General features: G+C 41.3%; 1 pseudogene; it reads right to left on the reverse strand.

The window, feature by feature from the left end:
• Positions 1–7,570: 7,570 nt before the first annotated feature.
• LOC103208339 overlaps positions 7,571–11,062 on the reverse strand; it is a 17,852-nt pseudogene continuing 14,360 nt past the window's right edge.

Below are 11,062 nucleotides of genomic sequence, written 5' to 3' on the forward strand. Positions count from 1 at the left end.
ATAAGCTGGTTGGGCTATGATAATAAGCTTTGGTCTAGATAGTAGCAGTGGGAGTAGTGAAATATAGTTTGGGCTGAAGTAATTTTTTTTTTTTTGTGATTTGGGGAAAGTTACAGAGCAATTTCATTTTCCATACAGAAGTTACACACGTTTCATGACATTGACTGCAATCTCCACTCATTTTCCATACAGCAGTTACACACATGTTTCGTGACATTGACTGCAATCTCCACAAGGAACAGAACTTTCTGATGAGTTGGATGTAGGGTGTGAAAAAAAAAGAGTGAAAAGTCATATTTTGAGTCTGAGAATCTGGATGACTATATGAATAATTGGATGATATCTGGGCCATTTATTGGAGTCAGAAAGGCTGGGGGGAGAGCTGATCAAACTCTAAAGAGCATACTAGGGAAGGGGTTCACCCAGCAGCTGGATATATGAGCCTGGAGTTCAGAGTACAAATTGAGGATAAGAATGTGGATTTGAGATTCTTTAGTATTTAAAGCCACAATCTGAGGGACACCCCTATGGAGAAGGAAGTAGATAGACAAGAGAGTTGTTGGAAAGAGGAGGAAGAGCCATCAATACAGACAAAAGAGGAGACTTCTAGTGATTTCTGAAGAGTTTTCAAGAAAAAGGGTATGACCAACTGCTTGAATGATCCTTATAGGTGAGTTAGAATATTGGTGGCTTGACAAGATCAATTTCAGTGGAATGGTATAGTTAAAAACTCAAACAGCCTGGATTTAAACCACAATGAGAGGTAAGGAAGTGGAGATAATAAATACAGACAACCCTGGTTAGAAGTTTTTCTATAAAGGTGAGCTGAGGAAACAGCAGTGGTTGGAGGGGGTATGTGGTCTAATAGGATGTTAACTTGCATATGATAAAATAAATGACAGCATGATTCCATTTGTAGAGATGTTTTAAGGGCAAAGATACAGGGCTTAGGGGATACAGCTTGCTTCCTGCTCCCTGCAGAAACACTCGCAGGAGAATTTTGCCTGAGAACTTAGCTTGGATGGAGGAGATGAAGCCAAGTGCTGGGCATGTTCTGTGATCTTTAGGTCTCCATTCTGTCCTGAAGTTTCATGGTGAATTTCTGAGCATCCCAGTCATGCTGCTGTCAATAGCCCCACATGAATCATTCCCTCACTCTTCCTAGTCATTGGTGAAAGTGAGTCTAAGCAGCTGATATGTGGTTTTGGGATCAATGGATTATTATAGGTTAGTGGGGCTATGTTCAGGTTGAGTCCAAGGGCAGAGGGGGACATCAAGGGAGTTGTGGTTTTCAGCGTTGCCTGCACATTAGAATCATCTGGGAATCTTTAAAAAGTTCTGAGCCCTCATTCCTATGGATTGGCTCTCAGCCCAACATTAGAAAGACCTACAGGCAGAACACCTATCCCAAGGCGATGCACCCATCTACTCCAGGGAGATAAACCCCTTAGAGCAATCGGCCATGGGGCACCAGAGGGACAGCGTTCACACAGAGGGAATGCTGGACAGAAGGAGGGGGTAGTCATAGGGACGGGAGGGGAGGAGAGTTTGTTCTGGTCAGGATGGTAATCAGAGTGTGAAATCAAATGCACACGAACTGTTGAATGTAAAACAAATATTGCTCTGAGAATTTGCACTCAAACCACAGTAAAATAAATAAATAATTTTTAAAAAGTTTAAGAAGTTAGAATTTTAATTTTTCTTAAAAATAATCCAATTTTGTATTCATTACAGAGCAGCCTTAATATTCTCAATGTATCTTATCTGGTAAATTCAAATAATGAAAGTAGAACAAGTGGTCATTATTATTTAATTTCAACATCATATGAATTTAAAACTCCTCAAGACTGGAAAACAAACTTCTATGAACTGTTTTGGTTTAGGCACATCTCCTCGTCCTTCTAGCTTTTCCCATCTCACAGCCTCTGGCTTTTTCATTTTATTTTCTATCTGTAGAAAATAGCAAATAAAATCTATTATTTGATGTAAAATACAAAAATAAATAAAAAATAAAAAGTCCTGACCCTTGGACCCAGGTATCTCATCTTGTTCCCGAAACTCCCCAAGTGAGTCCAAGGAGCAGGCAAGGTTGAGCATGGCTTGGAGGCTTGCTACTCAGTGTGCTTCCTTGACCAGAAACACAGGCATCCCCTGGCAGATGGTTAGAAATGCAGAGCCACTGAATCAGAATTTGCATTTTATGAGTCCCAGGTGATCTGCTCCCACCTGAACGTGAGCTTTGCAGACATTGTCTGGAGTCCCCGAGTTCCTGGGAATGAGTTGTTAAATGTAATTGCAACACTAGGTGTCACTGTAGTAAATCAAATTGGTGAGGAAAGAGCATTGTGGATCCCCAGAACAAAGCCTGAGGGGGATGATTGTGCATTTCCCTAAAGAGTAAATAGGGAACACAAGGAAATGTATTTAGTCTAGTCCCTTTACTAGAAAAGAATTGCTTGCAACAGTGTTTGACTTCTGCAAAATGTCCTGAGATTAGACTTTCCGCATCCAGATTTTCTTTCTGGTATAATTTATGATATTGAAAACCACGAGAATTAAAAATAATTTATGTACTCTCCAATAGGGTAAATTTTAAGTACTAAGTTATACTACAATCAATGGATTTTCATGCACATACAATCAAGTTTTAGAGACATGAAAAACACTTGTCAATATTCAGTAAAATAAAAAACAAGGTATATACATTTGTGTGTATACAAAGTATATACATTTTATATATTTATAAAACCAAACTCACTGCTGTCAAGTCAGATCTGACTCATAGCGACCCCTCCTTGGGTTTCCGAGGCAGTATCTCTATGGAAGTAGATTGCCCAACCTTCCTTCCGAGGAGTAGCTGGTGGGTTTAGAACCGCCAGGCTTCTGGTTAGCAGTCAAATGCCTTAGGCACTACACCACCAGCGTTCTCATTAGTATATATAGTTGAACACAAAGAGAAAACATTGAAAAGATATGCATTTAAATGTTTTTAATGGCTGTGTATGAATAGTTGGGCTTTTCTATATTTTCACAATGATTCTATAATAAATGTATAATTCTTCTATAATTTAACTTCTTTCTTCCATGTTGTGGCTGCATCCCCTCCAAAAGAAAAACAACAACAAAAGAAACAATCTAGAGTTCATACTTAAAACATACTTAAAAACCTTCTGGTCTTCATGACCTGTGTAAAAATGTTCCTGAAGCATTAACATCCTGCCTCGATTGTCAGGTTTCACAGAAATCTCATATAGGGAGTCATAATCACACAGTATGATGACTGAATGATAACGTTTACAGCTTGTTTATGTGGCTTTATGTGATTTGTGTCCTGGTTTGCATCCTCATGAGATCAAATTCCACTTTGTAGGTTTATAGCTGTGATATCTTGTCTTATGTGATTCTTTGAGAGGCAGGGTCAGTAATTACTGTTCATGTGAACACTGGGCTTCCAACTGGTTCAATTGGGTTTGACCTCCTACTGAGAATTTGCATTTCCACTCCAAATACATCAAATCAGAATCTACATTTTAACCAAATTCCCAGGTGTATTCATAAGAATCATCTAGGAATCGATGAGAATCACCTGCAGATCTTGTTAAACTGAAGATTCCAATTTTTCAGTAATATCTGGGGTGGAAATGCAAATTCTCAGCAGAGGGTTGGACTGGAACAAACTGGTTTGAACACCTGTGAAAATCCTGTGTTGATGACTTTTTAAAAATTATTTATTTATTTTGTTGGGAAAATACACAGCAAAACATATACCAATTCAACAGTTCCTGTTTGTAGCACTCAGTGGCTCTGATTACATTCTTTGAGTTATACAACCATTTTCACTCTTCTTTTCTGAGTTTTTCTCTCCCCATTGGTGTAAATTCACTGTCCCCAAAGGTTCCTATCTAATCTTTTAAGTTGTTGTTGTCAATTTGATCCTATATACCAACCCCCCCCCCAAAAAAAAAAAACAAACCAAAAGCAAACCCAAACCCACTACCGTTGAGTTGATTCTGACACATAGCAACCCTATAGGACAGAGTAGAACTGCCCTATAGGGTTTCTAGGAGCTCTGGTGGCATAGTGACTAAGGCATTTGACTGCTAACCAGAAGGCTGGCAGTTCAAATCCACCAGCCACTCTGCAGAAGGATGACTAGGCAGTCTACTTCTGTGAAGACTTACTGCCTGGGAAACTTCCCAAAGAGGGTCACTATGAGTCAGAATTGACTGGATAGCAGTGAGTTTGGGTTTTTGTTTTCATGGTTATAAATCTTTACGGAGGAAAACTGCCTCATTTTTCTCCTGCGGAGCAGCTGGTGGGTTCAAACCACTGACGTTTTGGTTAGCAGCCGATTGCCTTAATAGATAGTCCTTAAAAGAGCATAATGCTTAAGGCAGACACTTTTTTTTCACTTTGTTGTTGCTGTTGTTATGTGCCCTCGAGTCGGACCCGACTCATAACAACCCCACCTTAGGTTGGAGCTCTGGTAGCAAAGTGCCTAAGGCACTTGACTGCTAACCAGAAGGCTTCCTTGGAAGGAAGGTTGGGCAATCTACTTCCTTAGTGATACTGCCTCGGAAACCCAAGGAGGGGTCTCTATGAGTCGGATCAGACTCCATGGCACATACCAACAACAACAACAACATCTCTACGGAAATAGATTGCCCAATCTTCCTTCCAAGAAGTGGCTGGTGGGTTTGAACTGCCAACCTTTTGGTTAGCCATCCAGTGTCTTAGGCATTACACCACCTGAGCTCCCTTTTTTTCCCCACTAGTTAAGCTAAACTATTTGGTTTTAAGAAGACTTCAGGGGATAATTTTGGTTTAAGGTTTAAAGATTCTCTCTAGGCAATAGTTTTAGGGGTTTATCCGAACTTCACAGCTCCAGCTGGAGTCCATGAGAATTTGAAATTCTGTTCTGAATTGACCAAGATTCTTCTGTATAATCTTTGATCCAAATTTTCAGCAGTTATACCTGGGTACCATCCAGTTCTAAACTTATGACAAAGGAGGCAGTTGTTCATGGAGGCAATTAGCCACACATTTCATATCCTCCTTCCATGTCTGACACTCTTTCTTTCTCTATTGGTCCAGGCAAATAGAGACCAATTATTGTGCCTTGGATGGCCATTTGCAAGCTTTTAAGACCCTCACTCACAATACAGGGAACTCTGGTGGTGTGGTACCTAGGCATTTGACTGCTAACCAGAAGGCTGGTGGTTCAAACCCACCAGCCACTCCTCAGAAGGAAGGTTGAGCAATCTACTTCGATAGTGATATCGCCTAGGAAACCCAAGGAGGGGTCACTATGAGTTGGATCTGACTCGAAGGCAGTGAGATTGGTTTTGGTTTTATGCACTATTCAACAAATTTGGAGGCAGAACAGAAGCACTAACCAAAATATTAGACCAATTACTTGGGATGTCCCAAGAAATCACGACCTTAAACCTCCAAACCAAGAAAGCAAATCCCATGAAGTTTTTTGTTATATAAGTAGTCTTGGCAGCTTTTTTTTTTTTTTTTTGGTAAATACATCTATCACACAACTTTTGCCAATTCAGGTTTTACAGGTGTACAATTTATTGACAGCAATTTCAAAAATCAGTTGTGCAACCCTACCCTTAAGCAATGTGATATTTCCATAACCGTTAACCCTCCCTCTTGCCCCCGGTAATCACTGAAAGACTTTATTTTCCAAACTGTTGCGTTTTATTTTCTTTTTATTTAAGGGAGATCATACAATATTTGTCCTTTTGTGATTGTTTCACTCATCATAATGTCTTCAAGTTCCACTCATATTATAGCATGTATCAAGACTTCATTTCTTCTACTGGCTGAGTAGTATTCCATTGTTTGTATATACCACATTTTGTTTATTCACTGGTCTGTTGGTGGGCATTTAAGTTGTTTCCACTTTTTAGCTATTGTGAATAGTGCTGCAATGAACATTGGTGTAAAAGTTTCTGTCTGAATCTCTACTTTCAAATCTTTTGGATGATACCTAAGAGTGGAATTGCTGGGTCATATGGTAGTTCTATTTTTACTTTCTTGAGGAACTGCCACAGTGTTTTCCACAGTGGCTGTACTATTTTGCATTTCTATCAGCAATAGATAGAAGTTGCAATTTCCCTACATTCTTGTCAACACTTGTTAGTTTCTGTTTTTTTTTTTTTTTTTTTTTTTAATCTTAGCCATTCTAGTGGGAGTGAAATGGTATGTCACTGTGGGTTTGATTTGCTCTGGTGGTGTAGTGGATAAGGCACTTGACTGCTAACCGGAAGGTTAGTGGTTCAAACCCACCAGCCATTCTGTGGAAGGAAGATTGGCCAATCTACTTCTGTAAAGATTTGCAACCTTGAAAACCCAATGAGGGTCATTATGAGTCTGAAACGACTTGATGGCAGTGAGTTTTTTTTTTTTTTTTTGATGACGAATAAATCTGAGCATCTTTTCATGTTTGGTGGCTGTTTGAATGTCCTCTTTGGTGAAATGTTGAAGTCCTTTGCCCATTTTATGATTGGGTTATCAGTCTTTTGTTGCTAAGTGGTTGATGTTATCTTGTCCTATATATGGTTTCAAAAGACATTCTCCCAGTTGGTAGCTTGTCTTTTCACTTTTTTGTAAAGTCATTTAATGAGCAAAAGTTTTTATTTTTTATGAAGTCTCATTTATTTGTCTTGTCTTTCCTTGTTTGTGCATTTGCTATTACATTAGATAATCCAGTATTAAAATCTAGGCCTGACAGTGTTGCTTGTGATTTTTCTTTTAAGAATTTTATGGTTTTAGTTTGCACATTTATGTTCTTAATCCATTTTGAATTTGGTTTTGTGTAAAGTGTGAGGCATGGGACCTATTTCATTTTTCTGCATGTGGAAATCCAATTTCCCCAGGACTATTTATTGATGGACCTCTGTTGGCATAGTGCCTAAGGCATTTGACTGCTAACCAGAGGCTGGAGGTTCAAACCTACCAGCCACTCCTTGGAAGGAAGACTGGGCAATCTACTTCTGCAAAGATTTACTGTCTTGGAGTCGCTGTGAGTCAGAATTCTCTTGATGGCAGTTTTTTTTTTTTTTGTTTGTATTTGTTTTGGTTACCTAGTGCCGCTCTGACAGGAATATACCACAAATGAGATGGCCTTAACAAATAGGTGTTTATTCTTACAATTTGGAGGGTTCAAAGTGCCAAGCTCTAGGGGCTGGGTGAAAGCTCCTCAGTCTTGGGCTTTAGCTCTGCCTTCTGCTCCTGACCCATTGAAGCTGGAGGCTTTTCTTCACTCAGACAGCTTCTGGCTGCTGAGGTCGACAAGCCCAAGGTTGACAAGTAGAAAGGTACAGTCCTGATGTTACCAAACCACATGGCAGGCCATTAATTCAAATCCATTGAAAGTCCCAAGGTCAGCAGAACATGTAGGCTGCTGAACAATGAAATGGCTACATGCAGGGTTCAAGTGTGCCATAAGCTAGAGATCATTCACCAACGCTTCTTCTTCTTCTTTTTCTTTTTTTTTTTGAACGTGTCAAAAACTTTATTAAGTTTAGAAAATTTTACACGTGTGATATGATAAGAGCTAGGACTGCTGCTGCTTGACAGAGGGTTTGAGGGTTCTCTTAGAAGTTGAGGGCTTTAGTGTTTTTTTTTTGGTTATGTTCTTGAAGAGATCATATTCATGGTCTTGGACTGGGAGGATTAATTGATCTTCTTCCTCAAAAATGTGGCTCTTGATAATGCTCAAAGCAGTCTGGCCAATCTGACAGTTCTCATGAAGTTGTAAAGCCTCAATTTTATCAATTGCTCCGAGTTCTTCTAGCAGAAGACATAGCTTCTCCTTACTGGAAAGTTGCTCTACTATCTAGAGAATATAGGAGATGATATCAAGGATGATGAGGACAGTATTGGGGTCTTGGACAGTAAGCAGATTCATCAGCACCTCCAAGACTCCAGACTGGACAAGCTGGATCAGCTGGTCTACAGTGCCCCCAGTGGTGAAGTTAGCCACTGTCCACGCACCCTTTTCTGGATTTTAAATTCTCCATTTTTCAACAGAGCCACTAAGGGAGGCAACATGCCATGACCATCAGCTGCTGGATGTGCTGGTAGGGCCCTGCGGCCACACTGCTCAGGGCCCAGGCCACCTCCTTCTGGATGGAGGACATGAGGTGCCTTAGGGGCTGGGGCAGCACATTCAGCATGCCTGCATCGGTGGCCATCTGGGTCTGCTGATCTGTTCCCATGACGATGTTCCCCACTCTGTGGAGAAAAGAGGTGAAGATACTGAATTCTGAGCTGGCCATTAGCTCCACCAGTGTAGGCAGCCCCCCTGTGCCAACCACTTGGCCAATGAGCTTATTGCAGCCATTTGTGAGGTAGGACAGGGCCCAGAAGGCGTCTGAGAGAACCTCGGTGTCAGAGCATTTCAGGAGGTTTAAGAGGACAAGCAGCATTTGCTCCACTGCCTTTGTACAAGGGTACAGGTTTTGTTCTGGCACAGGTTGGACAAGGTCCATGTGATGTTTCTCAGGAACATGATTGATGGGTAATGAAACCAGGGTCAGCAAATGCAGGATGACATTGCTGGAGATAATGATGTCTCAACTCTGGGCAGTCCTGCTATATTGCCAAGGGCTCACACTGCCTGTTCACATAAAGCCACATCAGTGGAAGACAGGAGCTCAATCAAGGGCTGGACTGCACCCCCTTCTACCACAGTTTGGGTCAGCTCTGATGGCCCTGAAGCAATGTTGGTCAGAGTCCAGGCTGCCTTAAACTGCAAGCAGGGGTAAAGGGAGGACTTCAGGAATTCCACCAGCCTGGTGACACGTCCTGCTTCAAAGGTCAGCTTGAGGGGTGGGTTCCTTTCCTGGGACAGCATTTCCCTTGCTGCCTGCATGGCCTGGAAACACAGGACTGGGTCTATGCCATTCACACCATTGCCTACTTCATCCAGGGTGAGGCTGAACCCTTTGCCTGGTTTCTCAGAAGGTGGGATTGGGGAGAGATCAGTGATGTTCCTTCTCTTTAAGGCCTGCTCATCCTTCTTGGCCTTCCAGAGCTCCAGACTGACCACTATCCGCTCTGCCACCTCACAGATGCATCTTTGCCTCCGTGCTTAAATTTCCTTAGCCTCTTTTTTTGAACTTCTGAAGTAGGTATATTGATTAGAAGAAGTAAATCACCTTGCAAGGAGTTGCCAAGGCTTCTCCTTATATACAGGAAGCGGAGCATATCCCTAAGGCAGCTCCTCAGCTACTCACGGTAGAGTCCACCATGGAGTTGATTACCAGTCTCATCATGGGGAATACTACATTCAGCTGCCCAGCCACTCAACCAGGACCAGCCAAGTAACACAAACGTAACTATCACAGTATTCCTTTTGTGTTAGATGATCCCATAATCACGGCAGATGAGTCCTGACAAAATTTTTGTTTATATTTTAAATACTAAGATTTTATGAGCTGAATAGCAATTCCTCAACTATCTGGGCCTCCCACCCCCTCTTACGGCAATCAAAGAGACTAATGTAATGGCTGCTTGGTCATCTAAGCTGAGATTGGGAAGCCCCAAGTTTTCAGCCAGTCCAAGGTAGCTAGAGCCTGCTAATACCTCTTATGAATTTAGAATGAATGTGGATGGACTTAAGTATGAGTCATCTCCATCTCCATCTTAAAAGGATTCTTCACCTTCGTCCTGCATCATATGTGTTGAGCTTTTTGATTACTGCCTTGGAAATCCAAGGAGTGGTCACTATGAGTTGGAATCAACTTGAAGGCAGTGAGGTTTTTTTTTTTTTTTTTGGGGGGGGGGGGGGGGGGGGGGGGTATTTATTGAATAGACTGGTGGTGAAGTGCCTAAGGCATTTGACTGTTAACCAGAAGGTTGGCAGTAGAAACTCACCAGCCACTCCACAGAAGGAAGATGGGGCAATCTACATCCATAAAGATTTACTGCCTCAGAAACTCAATGGGGGTCTCTGTGACTCGGAATTGACTTGAGGGCAGTGAGCTTGAGCTTACCCCATCAAATACACTTAGTACTCTTGTCAAAAATCAGCTGACCATATATATGTGGGTTTATTTCTAGATTTTCAATTCTATTCCATTGGTCTTTGTGTCTATTATTATACAGTGCCAGGCTGTTTTGATTACTGTAGTTCTATAGTATGTTTTAAAATCAGGAAGTGTTGGTCCTTCTACTTTATTCTTCTCTTTCCACATTGCTTTAGCTATTTTAGGCTTGGCGTCCTTTCTCTTAGTACAGGCATGTATTGTGGTGGTGGGAAACAGCTTATTTTCTGGGGTTACTTCTCCAGTTCACATTAGCTGGTGACCCACATGGCTAGGGAGAGGGGCAAGGACAGTGGGAGAAGTAATTTCCTTACTAAATGTGACTCATTGTTGATTTGTTATTTTTTTCTGTCTGCAGTTCCCTGCTGCTTTCCCTGCTCCCTGATTCAGAGTCCCTCAAAGCTGAGCACTGTTTCCTTGTATTTATGGAGTAAGGTCACAACCATGGTCTGTTTGCACTACCATCTCCCCAGAATTCCCTTGACAACCTTATTGTTTATTGATTAGCTCCTGTCTCATCTTATCACCAGCCTTGATTAAACCACTGGAGACCCTTCTAGCACTTAATTCTGGTTTCCCACTCCATTGGTTTTTTTTTTTTTTTTTTTAAATTGCTGAATTTTTTATTGTGATATGGATGCAGATTTACAAAGCAAGTTTGTTTCACTCACAACAGTTCATGCATATTTGGTTTCCACAGCCCCTATTACAATCTTCAACCATGAAAAGCTCCCCTCCCTATGACTGTGCCTTCCCTGTGCCCTTTCATCTCTGCATCCCTGTCTACTCTCTACCTATGCAAATACTGGATCCATCAATCTTGGGGGTGAAATGTGTATGAATTTTTTTATTATTATTATTTATTGTGATTTGGGTGAAGATTTACAGAGCAAAAATGCTTTCCATACAGCAGTTCACATATACTTTGTCTCATGTCATTGACCACAGTTTACCACAATGCAACAGCTCCCCTCCCACTTACTCCCTATAGTTACCTC

The sequence above is a fragment of the Orycteropus afer genome, unplaced genomic scaffold (genome assembly GCF_000298275.1).
Source record: "Orycteropus afer afer isolate SDZICR_OR568_19922 unplaced genomic scaffold, OryAfe1.0 scaffold00425, whole genome shotgun sequence".
In the NCBI taxonomy this organism is placed as follows: domain Eukaryota; kingdom Metazoa; phylum Chordata; class Mammalia; order Tubulidentata; family Orycteropodidae; genus Orycteropus; species Orycteropus afer.